At 42.9% G+C, this 14,973-nt stretch overlaps 1 pseudogene; it reads right to left on the reverse strand.

The window, feature by feature from the left end:
- Nucleotides 1-397: 397 nt before the first annotated feature.
- Nucleotides 398-2,173, reverse strand: LOC143786294 (transcription factor IIIB 50 kDa subunit pseudogene; annotated as a pseudogene).
- Between the last annotated feature and the right edge of the window lie 12,800 nt (nt 2,174-14,973).

Below are 14,973 nucleotides of genomic sequence, written 5' to 3' on the forward strand. Positions count from 1 at the left end.
TGCCTTGTTTGGTCTATCTTATTTTTGAAGTGCCTGGCAAAGTCCTCGGCAACGATTAGGGAACTCGGAGGGGGCAGTGGTGGGCAGAGGAGGGAGTTAAAAGTACTGAACAGCTGTTTGGGGTTGTGGGATAAATTGTCCCATCAGCACGCAAGCTGTTATTTAGGCTAATGTTGTTATTAGGCTGATGAGAGTAGCACTCACATAAGCCAACGCCTCTGTGAAAGAGGTACATTTGTTACCGCCGGTCACAGCTGCTGGCTCAGGACACAACTCAAATTTAAATTTATGAGCATCTATAATTTGATTTCTTTGCCTGTGTGGATAGGATGGGTTGTGAGAATTTCATGTCAATAGAGCCTTTAGAAATATATTTTAGCACAAACTCCATCTATAACTAAAAAAAAAAAAAGCCATTATCAGTCTCCATAATGCTAAAGGACTTATTGCAAAAAAAATTAAGTTGCACAAATGTAATTAAATGATATATACAATTTGAAGTCTTTAATTCACTGATGAAGAACAAAGCTGCTTGAGCCTGTGCCTGCTGAAAACAAGCGATCTCAGCTGGCGTCCTCAGATATTGCTCTCTCATCGTCTGAAATATCCTCATCTCCAGTAATATCTTGGAGTTTATTGGGAAATGCAATGGCATGTGATCTTTTCCTTTGCTTGGTCATGCATGGCGGAAGGAAAGCTGCACTTGGATGCTGTAGAGCAGAAGACTTGCTTTTTTCTGACTTTGTGGTGGACATTTCCACTTCTTCCAGAGCTTTCCTGAAAAGATAAGTCCTGTGTTTTAAAATGTCACCCAAGTGATATACCACATTGTTCTTATTTATGTGGAGAGTATTCAGCCAGGGTAGCTGTGCGGACAGCTTTAGGCAGATTTCTTTAAGTTCTTTCAATCGCAATACTGCAGGAGGAGGCTTTTTGATATCTGACAACTTGCAAAACTGAGAAAAAGTGCATGACCAGCATTGGAAGGGTTTGATGGACTGCCAAGAAAGATAGACAGCTGCAGTCATCATGGGAATAGGTTGATGTGAAGTGACTAGCCATGTCTCACTGGTCAACTCCAGTATTTGAAAAGACCGCTCCAATACTATATCTTGGCTCTCTGCATAATTCTTTGGGGATGACGAGCAATTTTGGAATAACTGAAAACTCTGGCAGTGACTTTTGGCCAGATCCTGAAGGCTCATGGATGGGACATCCATCTTCAATGCTTGGACCAGTTCCAGGAACACGCTGGTGAGGACTTCATAGGAGGAGTAAACCAAGGAAGAAATGGTGGTAACAGTGAGGCCAGCAGTGCTGCCTGCAGGTTATGTATACGCAGCACCCAATAATTGCCTCCGTCTCTTTTCTGGCGAAGTAAAGGCACAGATGATTGGCCTCGGGGAGACCAAAACATCCAACACCGCGGAGACACCATCACGTGTTTCTCAACGCAGTGATCCAGAACACTGTCCCCATCCCTTATGGGAAATATGCAAATGCATGTAGGATAGCTGCGGAGACACCATCACGTGTTTCTCAACGCAAGCAGTGAATAGCCAGGCCTTTCCCCGGGAAGGAACAACCACGGGAAGGGCAGCATCCAATAAAGGAAAACATCCAATACAGGAAAACCACCTATGACAAGCATGGTATCCATCCACGGACAGCTGTCTGTGGATGGATACCATGCTTGGCATAGGTGGTTTTCCTGTATTGGATGTTTTCCTTTATTGGATGCTGCCCTTCCCGTGGTTGTTCCTTCCCGGGGAAAGGCCTGGCTATTCACTGCTTGCATTGAGAAACACGTGATGGTGTCTCCGCAGGTATCCTACATGCATTTTCTGGCAAAGTGGCACAATGGGAGGTAGAAGACACTTTCATAATAGTACACGGCGGTATCTGCAAAGCTGTTCGGAAGTCTGAGGACCCTACAAAGATTCCTGACACTAATAATACCGTGCAGTTTAGTTCGGCTGATTGAGTCATTCTGTCCAGTGCTTTCTGTAAATGTCACCGCTTGCATGTAGCTCTCCTCGGTGTGTGTGGTCGTCAATTTCCCCTCGGTCAGGACGAAGCCACAGTCCGCGCACACGAGCTGCTCCTGGGAGTAGTGCGCATCCTCCACAATCTCCCCAAAGCCGCAGTCCAGGCACCGCTTACCCCCAGACATGTTTAGGCTTGAAGATACGACTATGCGGCAAGCACCGGGGTAGCAAAGTCCCTTCTACTTATCCTTCCGCGTTTAGAATGATACTTCTAGAAAGGAAGACCATGAAAAAACATTACCTCTTCTGAGTTTTTCTGTGCCTGAAAATCCATTGCTTTTCTTTGCTAAATGATTGATGACCAGCAAACAGCAGTAGAGTTCTGCAACTACCAAGAGGTCTTCTCTTTATATACCTCTTATGAACTTTTCTCCTCCCCTTAATGACATACAAAGAAACCGGAAACCCCTCTCTTTTGAATAGGACTACCACACCTATTATACTAGACAAAGATAGCACCAACTTATTTTTCCTACTCTAGTTTTATTTTCTATGAACCAGCTGCTACTATACAGTCTGTTCCAACTATTGGAAATGTGCTCTGGTTCTTCTATCAATGTCAGGAAAAATATGAGAAAAAAAAATATTCATCTTCTGATGAATCTGAAAGTAAAAATACCATAATCATAAGAATGTCATGAGATTTGAAAAAAGTTAAAGCTTTACAAAGATAATCTAATTGGGAAGCATGGTCTCCTCATATTTTAGTCTAGTTTGTTAGAGCTTGTGATGTGTTACATTTTTTACTAAGATATTCATTACTTGTTTTAATTATATAGATGATGAATCCATGTTTCGACTAAATGCTGGGGGGGTGGACATATGAAATGTGGACATTAACATTGAGCTAGTTTAGTTATGCAGTTTACATATTACCTACCAGAATTAATTTGCATTTCTGCCTATAATTCATTCAGGAGTCTTCATTCTGGTAAGATTTTCATGGAAAAGTGAACAGGTGGCGTGGCCTGACTGCCGATGGAGAAGGTTGCATAGAGCAGGAACTCTATACCCAGGAACCACTAATCGGCGCACAGCAGCACACTCACGGCACCTTCAGCCCTGAATCTTCCCACACCAGCTCCTTACCCGCTGGTGAGTACATGGGGAAATCCAAATCCGGTTCACGGGACACCACCAGGCACATAGTTGATTTCTTTGCGCCTCCCCTCAGCCGCCCCAGGAATTCAAGATGGCGCCGCTGTCACCCAGGTCCTCCCGCGCAGCGGGTCACAATCCTCTTCCTCGAGCACAGCTGCAGCTGAACTCACCAATGCCCCAGTCATGGCGTCCTTATTAAGAGACATGCTGGGAGAAATCCGAACCTCTCTGAAAGATGATATGTGCTCCATGTTGGCAGAGCTTAGAGGGGAGGTGGAGGAACTGGGGAGCCGCACAGATCATCTTGAACACAAAATGTCTGAATTGGTAGCCTCACATAACAACCTATGGGATGCTCATGAGAATTTACACTTGCTAGCCACTAAGACCCACTTTAAGACCCTGGACCTGGAGGACAGATCCAGAAGGAACAAAATAAAGCTCAGAGACATTGAGGAGGCGGTTGGCTCAGAGGACCTGAAATCCTCTTTACAAGACTTTATTCTTGCAGTCCTCCCACATGCTGTTAAGGAGGGCATCATAATTGACCATATCCACCGGATCCCAAAGCCATCAGGGCTGGACCCCTCTGTTCCTAGAGACGTATTGGCACGCATACATTTCTTTGTTATGAAAGAAGAATTTCTGCAAGTTGTGAGAAGCAAACCGGCGTTACCTGAACGCTTCCTGACCTATCCCCAGGAATTCTAGCCCTGCGTAGAGCTTTTCTGCCTTATACCACAATCCTGAGAGAAAAAGGTATTCTATATCACTGGGGATTTCCCACCAAGCTCTGCATTCGCAAGGACGGATCGATTACTACATGCATGACCCCCTCACAAGCAGCAAAGACCCTAAACCAATGTAGCCTGAAAGCTCCTGGCTCCCCTTCACCCTCAGATTCCCCTAGGTCTGGAGGCACTAAAACCGGAAGACGCCACATTCTCCCGGATTGGAAGGTTGCCTGACGTTACATACAACACTGGTTCCTGCCTGGATTTTCCTTTTTTCCCCGCATAGTTCTATTTTAATTTTCCAGTTTTTTTTTCTGCAGTGTTTTTCTGCTGAGTCTGGTTCCCTTGCTTGGGACCTCCCTCAGCTTATTGCCCCACAGGTGAACTGTTTGTTTTTATCACCTTTGGATTCAGGAATTGCCTGAATGGACTTTTGTATTAATGTTTTTCTGATGTTTGTCCTGTTCTCCCTCCCCTTTTTCCCTCATTTCCCCCCACCACACTATTTGTTCGTACTTTTTGGTAGTCCACACTCCCGTTACAAGATGTTACAGATTTTCAGAGTGCATGACCCTATTTACAGCTCTATTATCACTCATTATGAGTATTTCATTATATTCTGTTAATGTTAATGGCCTCAATTCTCCTGGTAAAAGATCGCTTGTATGGCGTCAACTCTCTAAAGCCCATCATTATATTATATGTATACAGGAAACATCTGTTAGAACATGATAACGTAAGAATGTACTCGGGCCTATACCCTCATCAATTTTTTGCGAACGGCAAAACTAAAAAGGCTGGGGTTGCCATTTTCTTTAGTAAAGCTAATTCTTTCCAATTGATCAGTTCTGTAGCGGATCCCATGGGTAGATTGATTAATCATAGTACTATAATGAATAATACCCCCTACACCATTGCCTCCATTTATGCCCCGAATTTTGGCCAAATTAAGTTTTTGAATAGTTTCTTCCAGACGCTAGGCAACTTTCAACATGGCTATAAACTGGTTGCAGGACATTTCAACATCCCAGTGTCTAAAAATTTGGACTGCTCAACCTCTTCTCTGTCCAGGGGTGAAGCAGCTCAGCTTATTAATTCCTACAATCTCCACAATATCTGGAGATATTTTCATTGCAATGAACGAGATTACACGTTTTGGTCACCTAGACATGGTTCCTACAGTAGAATTGATTATGTTTTGGTGGATGATGTGGCCCTTCCCATTGTTCCTCTGCGGATATAGGCAACATAGATACTTGCGCGTGATCAGACCAGGTTGTTTCCCTGATAGACCCGTTGGCAGTTAGGCCTCCTTCACAATGGCGCCTCAATGACCACCTCCTAACCGACAAATCGAACTCTCAACTAATAGAGAACTCTCTACAGGAGTTCTTCAAACCAGAGAGAGTCATCTGGGGGAAATGGTGGATGAGGAGGAGGAAAAAGCCAATATGCTAAATGACTTTTTTTCATCAGTATTTACAAGAGAAAATCCCATGGCAGACAAAATGACTAGTGATAAAAATTATCCATTAAATATCACTTGCTTAACCCAGCAGGAAGTACAGCGGCGTCTAAAAATAACTAAAATTGACAAATCTCCGGGCCCAGATGGGATACACCCCCGAGTACTGCAGGAACTAAGTACAGTCATTGATAGACCATTATTTTTAATCTTTAAAGACTCCATAATAACAGGGTCTGTACCACAGGACTGGCGTATAGCAAATGTGGTGCCAATATTCAAAAAAGGGGCAAAAACTGAACTCGGTAATTATAGGCCAGTAAGCTTAACCTCTACTGTGGGTAAAATCCTGGAGGGCATTCTAAGGGATACTATACTGGAGTATCTGAAGAGGAATAACCTTATGACCCAGTATCAGCACGGGTTTACTAGGGACCGTTCATGTCAGACTAATTTGATCAGCTTCTATGAAGAGGTAAGTTCCGGACTGGACCAAGGGAACCCAGTGGACGTAGTGTATATGGACTTTTCCAAAGCTTTTGATACGGTGCCACACAAAAGGTTGTTACATAAAATGAGAGTAATGGGGATAGGGGAAAATATGTGTAAGTGGGTTGAGAGCTGGCTCAGGGATAGGAAACAAAGGGTGGTTATTAATGGAGCACACTCGGACTGGGTTGCGGTTAGCAGTGGGGTACCACAGGGGTCAGTATTGGGCCCTCTTTTTAACATATTTATTAATGACCTTGTAGGGGGCATTCAGAGTAGAATTTCAATATTTGCAGATGACACTAAACTCTGCAGGGTAATCAATACAGGGGAGGACAATTTTATATTACAGGATGATTTATGTAAACTAGAAGCTTGGGCTGATAAATGGCAAATGAGCTTTAATGGGGATAAAGTTAAGGTCATGCACTTGGGTAGAAGTAATAAGATGTATAACTATGTGCTTAATTCTAAAACTCTGGGCAAAACCGTCAATGAAAAAGACCTGGGTATATGGGTGGATGACAAACTCATATTCAGTGGCCAGTGTCAGGCAGCTGCTACAAAGGCAAATAAAATAATGGGATGTATTAAAAGAGGCATAGATGCTCATGAGGAGAACATAATTTTACCTCTATACAAGTCACTAGTTCGACCACACTTAGAATACTGTGCACAGTTCTGGTCTCCGGTGTATAAGAAAGACACAGCTGAACTGGAGCGGGTGCAGAGAAGAGCGACCAAGGTTATTAGAGGACTGGGAGGTCTGCAATACCAAGATAGATTATTACACTTGGGGCTACTTAGTTTGGAAAAACGAAGACTAAGGGGTGATCTTATTTTAATGTATAAATATATGAGGGGACAGTACAAATACCTTTCTGATGATCTTTTTAATCATAGACCTGAGACAGGGACAAGGGGGCATCCTCTACGTCTGGAGGAAAGAAGGTTTAAGCATAATAACAGACGCGGATTCTTTACTGTAAGAGCAGTGAGACTATGGAACTCTCTGCCGTATGATGTTGTAATGAGTGATTCATTAATTAAATTTAAGAGGGGACTGGATACCTTTCTGGAAAAGTGTAATGTTACAGGGTATATACACTAGATTCCTTGATAAGGCGTTGATCCAGGGAACTAGTGTGATTGCCGTATGTGGAGTCGGGAAGGAATTATTTTCCCCATGGTGGAGTTACTCTTTGCCACATGGGTTTTTTTTGCCTTCCTCTGGATCAACATGTTAGGGCATGTTAGGTTAGGCTATGAGTTGAACTAGATGGACTTACAGTCTTCCTTCAACCTTAATAACTAATTCAATTCACTAATTCATCATGCACCTCCGCAGAATCATTGATGGTACTCACAAGGCAGTAGTTTAAAGTCTCTTTATTAACCCCTTTCTGACATTGGACGTACTATCCTGTCGATGTGGGGTGGGCCGGTATGACCACCGACGGGATAGTATGTCATAGCGATCGGCCGCGCTCACGGGGGGAGCGCGGCCGGGTGTCAGGTGACTATCACCGCTGACATCCGGCACTATGCGACAGGAGTGAAGCAAAAAAGGTAGCACACTGCAGCGCTAACACATGCAAAAATGAAACACAGAAATTGAACTGCATTACTGCACTAAAAATATGAAAAATGAGAGCGTTTAGCGCATAAAAAAGGACAATTTTATGTGTACCTGGTAGCCACTTTACGGCATCTCTTATACCAGGTCCTACGCTTTCCTTCCTCGCTGAGAATAAACGTCTCCATGTGAATGGGTACCTATGAAAACCTCTCATGAGACTAACATTCTCTTTCTCTGTGGAGGGGTACTGGACCTGCTGCAATTAAGACACCTGTGACTAGGAGGCGGAGTGCTCGGTCAGAAGGCTAGACAATACATTTGAAAAAAACTGACCGTCACATCCAAACATGGATCAAGTGTGAACAGGTGCTGAACCTTAGAGTCACCAACTCCTATAGTGTCAAGCAAAAAACGCTGCAGTGTGCTGCCTTTTTTGCTTGACTGTATAGGAGTTGGTGACTCTGAGGTTCAGCACCTGTTCACACTTGATCTATCTTTGGATGTGACGGTCAGTTTTTTCAAATGTATGTGACAGGAGTGGTCACGGACCGCCCCCGGCACATTAACCCCCGGCACACTGCGATCAAACATGATCGCAGTGTTCCGTCGGTATAGGGAAGCATCGCGCAGGGAGGGGGCTCCCTGCGTGCTTCCGTGAGACCCCCGGAGAAACGCAATGTGATCGCGTTGCTCCAAGTGTCTCTTACCTCCTCCTCCCTGCAACAGGCCCGGATCCAAAATGGCCACGGCATCCGGGTCTTGCAGGGAAGTGGCTTCACAGCGCCTGCTCAGAGCAGTGTCATGATCTGGTGGCCTAGGAGCAGCATAAGACGTACTCTGGAGAAGGTGGTACCTGTACTGACCGCAGACCCTGAACTTAACACCGCAACTAGAAGTAGCCGTGGGATGTACCTAACACTCCCTAGACACCTCGACACAGCCGGAGGACTAAATATCCCTAGAGATAGAAAAGGGAAAACTATCTTGCCTCAGAGAAAATCCCCAAAGGATAGACAGCCCCCCACAAATATTGACTGTGAGAGGAGAGGGAAATAACATACGCAGACTGAAATCAGGATTTAGCAAAGGAGGCCGCTCTAGCTAAATGGAAAGGATAGGACAGAGTACTATGCGGTCAGTATTAAAACACTAGAAAATATCCACCACAGAAAATACAAAATCTCCACATCTAACTAAAGATATGGAGGGTATATCTGCATCTCCAGAGATACCAGCTTGGCTGAACAAATCTTTAAACAGACCAAGCGGACAAGACAAAACATGGAAATGAACTGAACTATAAGGCCCACAGCATGTGGACTGCAAAAAACAAAGCCAGAACTTATCTTTGTTGAAAAGAACAGCAAAGCAGGAGAGACCAGGCTGAGATGTTAATCCTCCAGGAGCAATGGACAACTGGCACTGACTAAAAAGGGTCAAGCAAGACTAAATAGCCCAGTCAGAATTGCAATAAGAGGACACACCTGATGAATGCTGCAATCCAAAGACAGCAGCGCTACCACTTATAACCACCGGAGGGAGCCCAAGAGCAGAATTCACAACAGAGCAGGCGCCGGGAAGCCTGGAGCTGTGCACGTCAGATTGCCGATCAGACAGTGCACAGCAAAGTGTCAGATCAGTGATCTTACACTAACATGATGCCGCCCCCCCCCCCCGGGGCAATGTTATAGTGTATATATATGTATGTATGTATGTATGTATGTATGTATGTATGTATGTATGTATGTATGTATGTATGTATGTATGTATGTATGTATGTATGTATGTATGTATGTATGTATGTATTTTCATATGTGTAAAAAAAATAATAAAAATTATTCCTATAAATACATTTCTTTAAATAATAATAAAAAAAACCAAAGTACACATTTATTCTCCCCGCGTCCGTAACGACCCGACCTATAAAACTGTCCCACTAGTTAACCCCTTCAGTTAACACCGAAAAAAAAAAAAAAAAAAGGCAAAAAAACCGCTTTATTATCATACCGCCAAACAAAAAGTGGAACACGCGATCAAAAGACAGATATAAATAACCCTGGTACCGCTGAAAACGTCATCTTGTCCCGCAAAAACCGAGCCACCATACAGCTTCAAAGAAAAAATAAGTTATAGTCCTCAGAATAAAGCGATGCCAAAATAATTATTTTTTCTATAAAATAGTTTATCGTATAAAAGCGCCAAAACATAAAAAAATGAAATAAATTAGGTATCGCTGTAATCATACTGACCCGGAGAATAAAACGGCTTTATCCATTTTACGAAACGCGGAACTGTATAAACGCCTCCCCCAAAATAAATTCATGAATAGCTGGTTTTTGGTTATTCTGCCTCACAAAAATCGGAATAAAAAGGGATAAAAAAAGTCACGTGCCCAAAAATAGTACCAAATGTCAACTCGTCCCGTAAAAAACAAGACCTCACATGACTCTGGACCAAAATATGGAAAAATTATAGCTGTCAAAATGTGGTAATGCAAAAAATATTTTTTGCAATAAAAAGCCTCTTTCAGTGTGTGACGGCTGCCAATCATAAAAATCAACTAAAAAACCCAGTGTAAAAAGTAAATCAAACCCCCCTTCATCACCCCCTTAGTTAAAGACTTTTTTTAAAAAATTTTAATTGTTCGTTGGCTTGGGGCTAGGCTTAGGGCTAGGCTTAGGGCTAGGGGTGTGTCAGGGTTAGGAGTGTGGTTAGGGTTACCATTGGGATTAGGGATGTGTTTGGAGAGCCCCTGATGTGCCTAAACAGTGGAAACCCCCCAATTATAACTGAAACCCTAATCCAAACGCGACATGGCATCCGATCTCAATTCCAGCCAATTCTGCATTGAAAAAGTAAAAAAGTGCTCCTTCTCTTCCGAGCCCTCCCGTGCGCCCAAACAGGGGTTTACCCCAACATATGGGGTATCAGCGTACTCAGGACACATTGGACAACAACTTTTGGGGTCCAATTTCTCCTGCTACCCTTGGGAAAATACAAAACTGGGGGTTAAATATAATTTTTGTGTTAAAAAAAAATGATGTTTTATTTTCACGGCTCTGCGTTATAAACTGTAGTGAAACACTTAGGGGTTCAAAGCTCTCAACACATCTAGATGAGTTCCTTAGTGGGTCTACTTTCCAAAATGGTGTCACTTGTGGGGGGTTTCAAAATTTAGGCACATCAGTTGCTCTCCAAACGCAACATGGCGTCCCATCTCAATTCCTGTTAATTTTGCATTGAAGAGTCAAATGGCGCTCCTTCCCTTCCGAGCTCTGCCATGCGCCCAAACAGTGGTTTACCCCCACATATGGGGTATTGGCATACTCAGGACAAATTGTACAACAACTTTTGGTGTCCATTTTCTCCTGTTACCCTTGGTAAAATAAAACAAGTTGGAGCTGAATACATTTTTTGTGTAAAAAAGTTATTTCTTCATTTTTATTTTAACATTCCAAAAATTCCTGTGAAACACCTGAAGGGTTAATAAACTTTTTGAATGTGGTTTTGTGCACCTTGAGGGGTGCAGGTTTTAGAATGGTGTCACACTTGGTTATTTTCTATTATATAGACCCCTCATAATGACTTCAAATGAGATGTGGTCCCTAAAAAAAAAAAATGGTGTAAAAATGAGATATTGCTGGTAAACTTTTAACCCTTATAACTCACTAACAAAAAAGTTTTTTGTTCCAAAATTGTGCTGATGCAAACTAAGACATGTGGGAAATGTTACTTAAGTATTTTGTGTGACATATCTCTGTGATTTAATTGTATAAAAATTCAAAGTTGGAAAATTGCAAAATTTTCTAAATTTTCACCAAATTTCATTTTTTTTTTTTTTTTTACAAATAAACGCAGGTAATATCAAAGAAATTTTACCACTATCATGAAGTACATTATGTCACGAGAAAACAATGTCAGAATCACCGGGATCTGTTGAAGCGTTCCAGAGTTACAACCTCATAAAGGGACAGTGGTCAGAATTGTAAATATTGGCCCGTCATTAACATGCAAACCACCCTTGGGGGTAAAGGGGTTAATTTATAGAATTATCATTCAAAAATATGATGTTTTAGGATTATTTATATTAACAATTTGTTTTTGTGCACCTTTCTTTAAAATGTTTACATTTAAAATGTGTATATTATATTTGCCAATATTATGAATTACTAAAGATGACTGATTAGCATGTAGAAAAATGATAATTACTTACGGGTAATTTGATTTTCCAGATCCATGACAGCACCGGTACATGAGAGATGGTCCCGCCCCCAAGAACAGGAAACCTGCATAGGAGATAAAAGATGGGGGCAGCACCTCTCTCCTCAGTTTGTTTACAGAGAATGTAAGGTAACCGCTATGTTAGTTTTAGGCACATATACATTATTTTAAACTCTAAGACTATTTATCTATTGTTATGTTAAGTGGTTATTACCCCATCTTTGTTTGTGGTTTTCTTCTTTTTTTTTTTTTTGTGTGAATCACACACCATCACCAAGATAGGGAGGGAACTAGAGCAGTGCTGTCATGGATCTGGAAAATCAAATTACCCGTAAGTAATTATCATTTTTTCCCTTCCCCATGACAGCACCGGTACATGAGAGGAAGAAATAGAAAGAACCTCTAGGGTGGGACAACGGCAGATAGTACTTTTCTACCAAAGGCAAGATCTGACAGCCCTAGATTTAATCTATAATGGCGGAAGAAAGTAGAGGGTGAAGACCATACTGCTGCATTACAGATTTGCTCTATAGACGCATTTGCCCTCTCTGCCCAAGATGTGGAAATAGCCCTAGTAGAGTGGGCCGTAACACCAGGTGGAGGGACCTGCCCCGAAGAGGAATAGGAAAGGGATATAGCCATACGGAGCCATCGTGCAATGGTTGATTTTGTGGCCTTTTTTCCCCTGTTTGCCCCCTGAAAGGAGACAAAAAGGGCTGAAGACTGTCGCCATGGTTTTGTCACTTCTATATATTGAAGTAGGCAACGTCTGACGTCCAAGCAATGGAAGGTTTCTTCTCCCTGGGATTTTGGATTGGCACAAAATGAAAGCAAGACTATCTCCTGGTCCCTGTGAAATTTCGAGTTGACCTTTGGTAAGAAGGCCGGATCAGATTTTATAATTACCCTGTCCTCTAGAAATGTAGTGTAAGGAGGGTCTATAGATATAGCCTGAAGCTCACTAATGCGTCTGGCTGAGGTAAGGGCAATGAGAAGGACCGTTTTTAAAGTTAGCGCTTTTTCCGATATGGAGGAAAGAGGCTCAAAAGGAGAAGAGGTCAAGACATTTAAAATTAAATTTAAATCCCAGGGAGCGACCTTTGGACGAGGTTTAAATGGTCTGGCTGTAAAGGAGGCCCGAATGAACCTATACACCCAGGGGTGATCAGCCAATTTTTGGTCAAACAGGGCACTAAGCGCCGAGACTTGCACTTTTAGGGTGCTGGTAGATAATCCTCTTTCCAGCCCCTTTTGGAGAAATTCTAGGATTTCTGATATAGGGACTTTCTGAACGGTATCGGTTATCCGTCGGCCTGAGAATTCTAAAAATTTTTCCCATACCCTTTGGTATTTATCAGCCGTGATCTTCTTTCTACTGGACAGTAGAGTAGTAACCAACGGATCCGAGAACCCCTTTGCTAGCAGAAGTCCCCTCTCAAGTTCCAAGCAGTAAGGTGTAGGCTGTGAACCTGAGGATGTGTCACTGGACCCTGGTGCAGAAGATTTGGGACCTCTGGAAGTATCCATGGGTCCGAGATGGACATACGTCTGAGCCAAGTGAACCAAGCTCTCTTTGGCCAGAAGGGTGCGATTAAGATTATGCACGATTTCTCTTCCCGGATCTTTTTCAGGACTGTAGGGATTAATGGGATTGGGGGAAACGCATAGGCTAGTTGGAATCTCCATTGGTGCAGTAACGCATCTACTCCTTCCGGGTTTTCTTTCGGGTTTAGAGAGTAGAATCCTTCTACTTTTTGATTCTGCCTTGTGGAAAAAAGATCCACTTGAGGAAGCCCCCAGATGGCACAGATTTCTCCAAATATTTTTTGATTCAGCGACCACACGCCTTGGTGCAGGATGTGACGACTCAGAAAATCTGCGACAAAGTTGTCCGACCCCTTCAAGTGTGTACTTATGAGAGATAAAAGGTGGTTTTCGGCCCAAAGAAATAGTCTTCCTGCTTCTTCCATTAGGGGACTTGATCTGGTTCCCCCGTCGATTTATATACGACACCGTTGTGCTGTTGTCGGACAACACTACCAGATGTTTCCCTTTGACATCCTCCCCCGTTTGAAGAATCGCTTGCCTTACCGCTGTTAATTCTTTCAAGTTTGAGGAGGCTAATTGCATTTGTGGATCCCATAGCCCCTGTAGGATCCGATCTGATAGGTGTGCCCCCCAACCTAACGGGCTCGCATCCGTGGTAAGTACCACCGAATTCTGGATTGACCATGGGACCCCTTTTTTTAGATTTTCGGAATCTAGCCACCAGTTTAGAAAGTCCCGTACATGTTGTGAAAATACGATTCTTCGATTTAAGTTGTAAGGTATTTTTGTTTGTTCTGACAGGATCTGCCACTGTAGGTCCCTTGAATGAAGTTGTGCCCATTGGACTGCTGGAATTGTTGCAGTTAGCATACCTAGGAGGGACATGGCTTCCCTCACCGAGACATATTGGGCCAACTGTATTTGTCTTACTCGTTGTTTTATGGCCTCGACTTTTCTGTCTGGAAGGATACAGACTTCTCTGATTGAATTTAATTGTATTCCTAGGAACTCTTGTATCTGGACCGGAATCAATCTTGATTTTTTTAAGTTTATTATCCACCCTAGTTTGGTAAGCAGCTCTCGTACTGTCGTAACTGCTTTTATGCAATCTTCTTGATTGGCGGCTATAAGGAGGAAATCGTCCAAATAGGGCACTAGTAGAATGTTTTCTCTCCTTACGAAGGATGCTACTTCCGAAATTATTTTCGTAAAGATACGAGGAGCCACTGATACCCCAAAGGGGAGACATTGGTATTGTAGGTGGGTGTAGACCTGCCCCAGCTGCACCACCAACCTCAGGAATTGTTGATGCGCTCTGCTGATTGGCACATGATAATAGGCATCGGTAAGGTCTATGACTGCCATATAACATCCTGGATACAGCAGTTTTACCGCCGTTCTCAGAGTCTCCATTTTGAATTTTTCCACTCGGATGAATTTGTTTAATTCTTTTAGGTTGAAGATTGTTCTTAAAGACCCGTCCGGTTTTGGAGTGAGGAAAAGGGTGCTGTAAAACCCCCTCCCTATTTCCTGTGGAGGTACTCTTACCAGGACTTTTTTGTCTAAAAGAAGACGAACTTCTTTTTCGAGGACTAACTGGTTCTTTTTGGCCACCCGAGTAACTTTTATTCGGTGAGGAGGCAGGGAGATGAAGTTTAATCGTAGGCCGTCTGATAACAAGTTGATTATCCATGGAGACGGCTGTAAGGTTACCCACTGATGGACAAAAAACCGTAACCTTCCTCCCACCTGGAATATGGCGTCATTGTTTGGGATCTGGTTTTGGAG

The sequence above is a fragment of the Ranitomeya variabilis genome, chromosome 7 (assembly GCF_051348905.1).
Source record: "Ranitomeya variabilis isolate aRanVar5 chromosome 7, aRanVar5.hap1, whole genome shotgun sequence".
NCBI classification, from domain to species: Eukaryota; Metazoa; Chordata; class Amphibia; order Anura; family Dendrobatidae; genus Ranitomeya; species Ranitomeya variabilis.